The sequence below is a fragment of the Physeter macrocephalus genome, chromosome 15, assembly GCF_002837175.3.
Source record: "Physeter macrocephalus isolate SW-GA chromosome 15, ASM283717v5, whole genome shotgun sequence".
NCBI lineage: Eukaryota > Metazoa > Chordata > Mammalia > Artiodactyla > Physeteridae > Physeter > Physeter macrocephalus.
The window spans coordinates 35,377,019-35,384,162 of NC_041228.1; positions in this window are offsets into that span (position 1 = coordinate 35,377,019).

The following is a 7,144-nucleotide window of genomic DNA, read 5'->3' on the forward strand; positions in this document are numbered from 1 at the left end:
GGCCCGCGTACGGCAAAAAAAAAAAAAAAAAAAAAAGAAATGCGTCTGTGAAGCCCCTCAGGAACTGGAGTGATGGCAGTGACTGGCCGTGTACCACGGCTGCGGGGTTGGCTGGGTGAGGCCCATGGCCTGGGAAGGAGCCACCCCAGTGTGCGAGCAGGGAGGAGCGGGGTGTTGGGGGTTTCTGCGGAGATCGCTGCTGCCGCTGTGATCTGTGGTGGAGCTGTGTCTGGGACTCAGGCTCCAAAGCCTCCGAGCTGGGTCCGAGTGGCTATGCCTCCTACTGCAGTGCGGCCTGGGGTGTCACGTGGCCTCTGGGGGCCCAGTTTCCTCATCTGTCCTTGGGGATACTGAGAGCGACCTCGTGGCTAATGGTTAAATAAGCTGGTGTTGGTAGTGTGTCTGGCACTGAGCTGGTGCTCCGCAAATAGAAGCCGTTATCTTTGTCATCACACAGATTATAGCCAAAAACTAAGTCCGTGACGATGACTAACCCGCTGTTCCGTCTGAAATGGGTTACCGCTCTGGCGACCCTATTTCTGGTGTCCCAGGGACCGCCCCCCTCCCCAGCCCTGCTGTCCTGCCGCCCAGGGTCTTTCCGGTTGTCCCCAGCCCTCCCTCCTCTGTCCCGGCCTGGCCCCAGCTTCCTGCCACCTGGACCCCATCCAGTCTGAAAGAGCAAGAGAGCCCGCGGCGAAACCATGTGGACGAAGCCCCTGGAACACCCGCCTTTCCCTGTTTCCCGTGCTTGTCGGGTTCCAACTCTTTGCCATCTTGGGTCTCCAGCTGCTCCTCTCACCCCCATCCCTTTTTTCTAACTTTTTCCTCTCTTCCCATTCCGTGGCTCCCCATGTCTCTCATTAAACTCTAATTAAATGATGCAGTGGGTGGCAGTGATGACACCCTCTCCCTTCCAAGTGCTCATCAAAGCGTTGGGCACGACACACCGGAGACACGGGATGAAGGGAGGCCTAGGTCCCCGGGGCGTGGGGGCAGCAGGAGGATTCCTTACGCGGCCATGACCTGACACCAGAGACAGAGGGAAGGTCTGAGGGCTCGCTGTGTGTCCTGGGATAATCCTGTCTGTCCATCTGTCACACCAGGACAGGAATCCTCAGTTCTGTACACCCAGGAGTAGAGGGAAGGTACGAGATACTTAACAAAGATGACCATGAAAGTCCTGGTCACCATCCACTCCACCAAGGACTAGTGATAAATAACTAGCATCCAGGGAAGGAGTCCTAGTTGACAAAGCCTCTCTCATAAACTCTCCTGAACCTCTCAACCACCCCATGAAGCGACAGAGAAAAATGGCACCATTAACCCCATTTTACAGGTGAGGAAACTGAGGTCTTGAGAGTTTCAATGACTGGCCTGAGGCCTAGGCCACAGGGCTGATCCCCGGAACCATTTTCCCATCCCTTTCTGAGATCCTTTTCATTTTGTACACTCAGCCTCTGCCCCGCCCGTGAGCCCCGCACGGCACCTTCCCCGGGCTGGCCCTGGGTGCTGGCAGCTTGGAGAGTCATATACTGAGGACTGTGGCCACCACAGAGCCCGGCCTCAGGCAGGCCCTCACCTGCTCCACAGGGCTTTTTCCACACCTGGCCTGGCCTCCCTTCGTTCCCCTTAACGACACTTCCAGAATGGCCCTGCCCCACCCCTACCCCCACCCCCCTCTCACCCCCCCCCCACACCCGTCATCCCCTCCTACACTCCGTGGATGTTCTTACCTCCTGCGACTCCTGACGATCATGGTCCTGAGCAGGAAGAGCCTTTAGTCCAGCCCCAAGCCTGGAAACACACCTGCCTCCACCCCCTTTTTGTTTTCTCCTCTTCAGTCTTAAGGCTGCAGGAGGCCCCCCTCCTCTCCCTTTTGACCTCTCTCCCTCCTGGCCCTCCAGGCTCCTTCTCCATCAGTGGTCAACCTTCTCTTCAGAATTTCTGGCCTTTCCTCTGCACTGGCGCCCCCAGCCCAGCAACATGCTGTTGTCTCTCCCTTCTTCTTTGCCACGGCATTTTCATGCCACTTCCCCATTCGACCTGAATTCTTAAAAGGATAGTCCACACCAGGGTTTGTCGACCTCAGCACTATTGCCATTTGGGGCCAGATAATTCTTTATCTTGGGGGTCATCCTGTGTGTTTACCTCAATTTTCTTGGGCTGCCATCACAAAATACTATGGACTGGGTTGTTTAAAAACAGAAATTTTTTTCTCACAGTTCTGGAGGCTGCAAGACCAAGGTTAAAGTCTGGCAATTGAGTTTCTAGTGAGGATTCTGCTCCTGGCATGCAGACAGCCACCTCTTCTTCATGTCCCCACCTGGCCTTTCCTCTGAGTGTGAGGAGAGAGAGACAGCAAGCTCTCTGACGACTCTTCTTATAAGGGCACTAATCTCGTCAGACCAGAGCCCCACCCTCATAACCTCATCTAACACTAACAACTTCCCAAAGCCCCATCCCCGCTGCCACCAGAATACTGTCATATTTGGGGTTAGGGCTTTAACATATGAATTTCTGGGGAACACAAACATTCAGTCCATTACAGAGCTGTAGGATGTTTAACAGAATCTCTGGCATCTACCCACTAGAGATGCATTCCTTTCAGTTTGGAAAGATGGTAAAGGACACTAGAAGCCAGTAGTGAGAGTTATGATGCACACCCCCTCTACCCCGAGTCATGATCGTTGTTGACAACCCCAGTTGTGACAACCAAAAATGTCTCCAGACCTTGCCAAATGTTCCCTGGAGGACAAAAATCTCCCCATTCTGAGAACCACTGGTTTACATTATTTATTCTATTTTCTTATCCCAGGATATCCAAGATAATTGAATTCACTCCTCAATTCACTTGTAATTCAGTGTCTACTCCTTCCCCAATCTACTGCTTTAGTTAACACTCACTCTACCCTGTATTGTAAAATCATTTGTGTTCATGGCACTGAGTCACACTGCTCTAGTGGAATATTTACCACTCTCTACTTCTGGAACCTCTTCTGGCTCCGGAGGAAAGCCCTGTTAGTTGCCCTCCTGATCGCCAGCCTTTCTCCCGCCTTCCTCCTCTAGTGAGAGCTGTTTCTACTGTGACTGAAATACTAGTTATTCAAGTGACCATCTTCCTTGCAGCTAGGGCTAGGTAATGGCATCTGAGGGAGAGTCTACCTGTGAGAGCTTCTAGGAAAGATTTACTTTCTGAGAAAGGGGAAGGAGGGACACAAAGAAAAAGCCACATTATTGGTTAAAAGAAAAAAAAAGAAAATTGATGTTGAAGCAGCTGCAGCCATCTTGCAAACATGAGGAAAAGCCAAAGAGAAGCCTGACTTATTGAGCCACTGAACCAACCCTGGAATTGCCTACTTCTGGACCTCTTGTGAGAGAACTAATGTTCTTGTTACCTAAGTCAATTTTAGTCAGCTATTCTATTACTTGTAGCCAGCAGTTTCCTGACTGATCCAGCTTCTAAGACTCTACTCTGTCCCTGTTCTCTGGATGATCCTTTATCATCTTTTTCCAGGCCTTCTCCTCTTCCCCCTCCCCATCAACAACAAGTTGGTATTCCAAGGCTCAGAGTTCTTCTCACTCCCATCATCTCGCATCATTTCACTGACATCCTAGATGCCGATGACTCACACATCTGAACCTAGTGCCTTCCTTGAGCTTCAGACTTAAACCCAGTTGCCCACTAACACACAACCACTTTGTTATTTCTTTGGTTGGTTCTGGTTTCTCTGCCACCCCCTTAATGTTAGGGGGTTTCTCAGGCCTTATTCTTGTGCCCTTTTCCCTTTTCTTTTTTTTTTTAAACAATACTTCCTGAATGTCATTTCTTTTTTTTTTTTAGTTAATCTATTTTATTTTATTTATTTTTGGCTGCGTTGGGTCTTCGTTGCTGCGCGCGGGCTTTCTCTAGTTGCGGCGAGCAGGGGCCACTCTTCATTGCGGTGCGTGGGCTTCTCATTGCGATGGCTTCTCTCGTTACGGAGCACGGGCTCTAGGCGCATGGGCTTCAGTAGTTGTGGCACATGGGCTCAAGAACGCAGGCTCAGTAGTTGCGGCGCACGGGCTTAGTTGCTCCGCGGCATGTGGGATCTTTCCAGACCAGGGCTTGAACCCATGTCCCCTGCATTGGCAGGCGGATTCTTAACCACTGCGCCACCAGGGAAGTCCCCCTTTTCCCTTTTCTAGCTATACTTTCCCCCTGGTTACTTCATCCATTCATGTAACTTTAAAGACATTTCAATATTGAAAATCAAGTTGATACCTAAAGCCCTGAGCTCTCCGTTGAGGACTTGAAAACACAGTTGCCAACTTACCACCTGTCCTTGGACTGTCCCACGGAGTGGTCACACCCACGTGCCCAGTACTCAGCTCATCCATCTTGCTTAGAAACTGCTCTGGCTTGTGTGCTCCACCTCAGCAACCCCACCACCGTGCTCCCAGACCTGAAGCAACCCATTGTGCAAGATGCCTCCTTTTCTATCTCGTGTCTTGCAGGAACCACCAGGTCTCTCTAATTTTACCTCCAAAGTGCCCCTTCTCTCTGCCCCTTCTCTCGCCACTCCCTTGGTTTTGGCTGCCATCAATACTGCAGTCACCCCCCAATTGTCTTAGCACCTCCACTCTTGCTTCCCTCCAATCCCATCCTCCACCTTGCAAGCAGAGTGATATTTCTAAAATGCAAATCTTACCGCCTCACTTTTCTGCTCAAAATTCCTCATTAACTCACCATTCCCCTCTAGCAGTGATTTTTCAGTTTTTAGCGTAAGGCCTCCAATAGATAACAAATTAACAGTCGAGTAATAGGGAGGGAACTCGGAGACGCTCCTGGACACCCAGCTTCCCCTTCCTTCCCCCAGAGCCCAAAACACACATGCACATGTGCACCCAAGTGCCCAGCGGCACACACACTATTTCCTACATTAGTTTTGTTTAGACTATAGATGCCATCTAGTCTGCCCTACCTGGATGTCCAGTATGTCCAGGAAGCACCTCTACCACAGCTCTGGCAACATCCAGCATCTACTGGATACTCTCAAATGACAAGCAGCTCACTACTTTACAGGATCCGTTTCAGGATCCTGTTTTGAAAGTCAAAAATCATTTAAGTGATTTTTGTGACTGCATACAATTTAGGGCCCAGGATAACCTGTAACTTGACACCAGCAAGACTTGTCTCGTTAGGACTTGGAGGTTCTTAGTGCAGTTTGTGCTTGGGTGTAAACAGAAAAGGGAATGCTTCTGAGTGCCCATTACATCACCCCCCAGTGCTGGCTCAGCAATCGGCTGCTGGCTAAACTGGCTAAAACCAGTTGGAGCTGAGCTGCTGGACTGTAAGACCAGACTGGTATGAACAATAGAAACGATGCCTCTTTTCAGGGTCCTGCTCACCAGAGAGGCCCAGGCCACTCCGCACCTATGGAAGGGATGATATTGTCAATGAGCTGTGCAGCTCCAGGTTCAAACCCCAGCTCAGCCACTTAAGAGGCATGTGACCAAGATTGGATAACCACTCTGGGCCTCAGTTTCCTCATCTGTGAAATAGGTTGTCAGTAGGACAAGGACCATGTCTATCAAGTTCCAGGTGCTTACTAGTTTCTCAACCAATGGTGGTAGCTAGGGAACACCGTTCACCAGCCCTTTCCTCATTCCTACCTGGGCTCAGAAGTAGGTGCTTCTGGACTTTATGAATGAATGAACTCGGTGACTTGACTAATTAACGAGTTTGTACATCTCTGGCTCAGGCCCTCTAGGCCTCCTGTTTGTAAACACCCTCGCCCTTGAGGTCAGCTGTCCAGGCAGCCACAGGCCCCGCAAGGGGAGGGAGGTCTGCCATTTTGGGGGGGTAGCTCACTTGGGGTGGGAAGGATTAGGAAACCTCTGTGGCCACCAGATCTAAGCACTCAGCCCAGAGGGATGTTTTCTGTTGCCGTCCTGACTCCCAGAAGTGGTTTTTAGTGGGGAGAGTTCAAGGAGCTGGTGAGTGTGCATACCAGGTGAATGTTGGGTGTCCTTCTGGTTCTGAGAACACTTGATATTCTCAGATGTGAGATGTGACATCACCTTGGGAGCTAAAAGGAGTCCCTCACTCCACAACAAGGACCTACTATGGAGCACAGGGAACTATATTCAATGGAAAAGAATCTGAAAAAATAATATGTGTGTGTGGGACTTCCCTGGTGGCGCAGTGGTTAAGAATCCACCTGCCAACGCAGGGGACACGGGTTCAAGCCCTGGTCCGGGAAGATCCCACGTGCCGCGGAGCAACTAAGCCCGTGCGCCACAACTACTGAGCCTGCGCTCTAGAGCCCGCGAGCCACAACTACTGAAGCCCGCGCGCCTAGAGCCCGTGCTCCGCAACAAGAGAAGCCACCGCACCTCAAGAAGAGTAGCCCCAGCTCACCGCAACTAGAGAAAGCCCGCGTACAGCAACAAAGACCCAGTGCAGCCAAAAATAAATAAATAAATAAATAAATAAAATAAAAAATAAAAATAAACCCACTGGCTTCCAGAAGTCAAGAAGAAAATAACATCAAAAAAAAAAAGAATAGGTGTGTGTGTGTTTGTGTGTAACTGAATCACTTTGCTATATACCCGAAATGTTGTAAATCAACTATACTTCAATTAAAAAATCATAATTAAAATAAAAAATAACCCCTCACTCCATTGCAGAAAGAGACCTGGAATGGGCCAGGGACAAAACAGGGCCCTGGCATCCTCCTGGACATGGGGTGGGACCCCATAGAGGAGGCGGCTGATTCAGGTAGAGTACTCAGCACATGGCCTGCCACAGGGTAAGTAGTGCTGGCCTATGTTGCTTGCTGTGTTTGGTGGAGCTTTTCTTGGAAAGAATAAAGGGGTTATGAGTAGAACTGAAGCCAGCACACAATATAACTCTGGTCATGGCATCCCACTGCCAGTGCCCTCAGTGGCCTCCCGTTGTCTGAGGGTAGAGACAGTCCTTGAGCCCAGCCTGAAAGCTCCCACGGGCACCTCACTCAGCTCCCTGGCCCCTTCAGCTCACTCATGCCGGCCACATGGCCTCGTTTCAGTTCTTCGAGGGACCCCTTCCTTCCTCCGGAAGTGACCTCTGACCTTGCCTGGAGGTCTACTCACCTGGTAGAGATGTCACGGGACACGGCCCCTG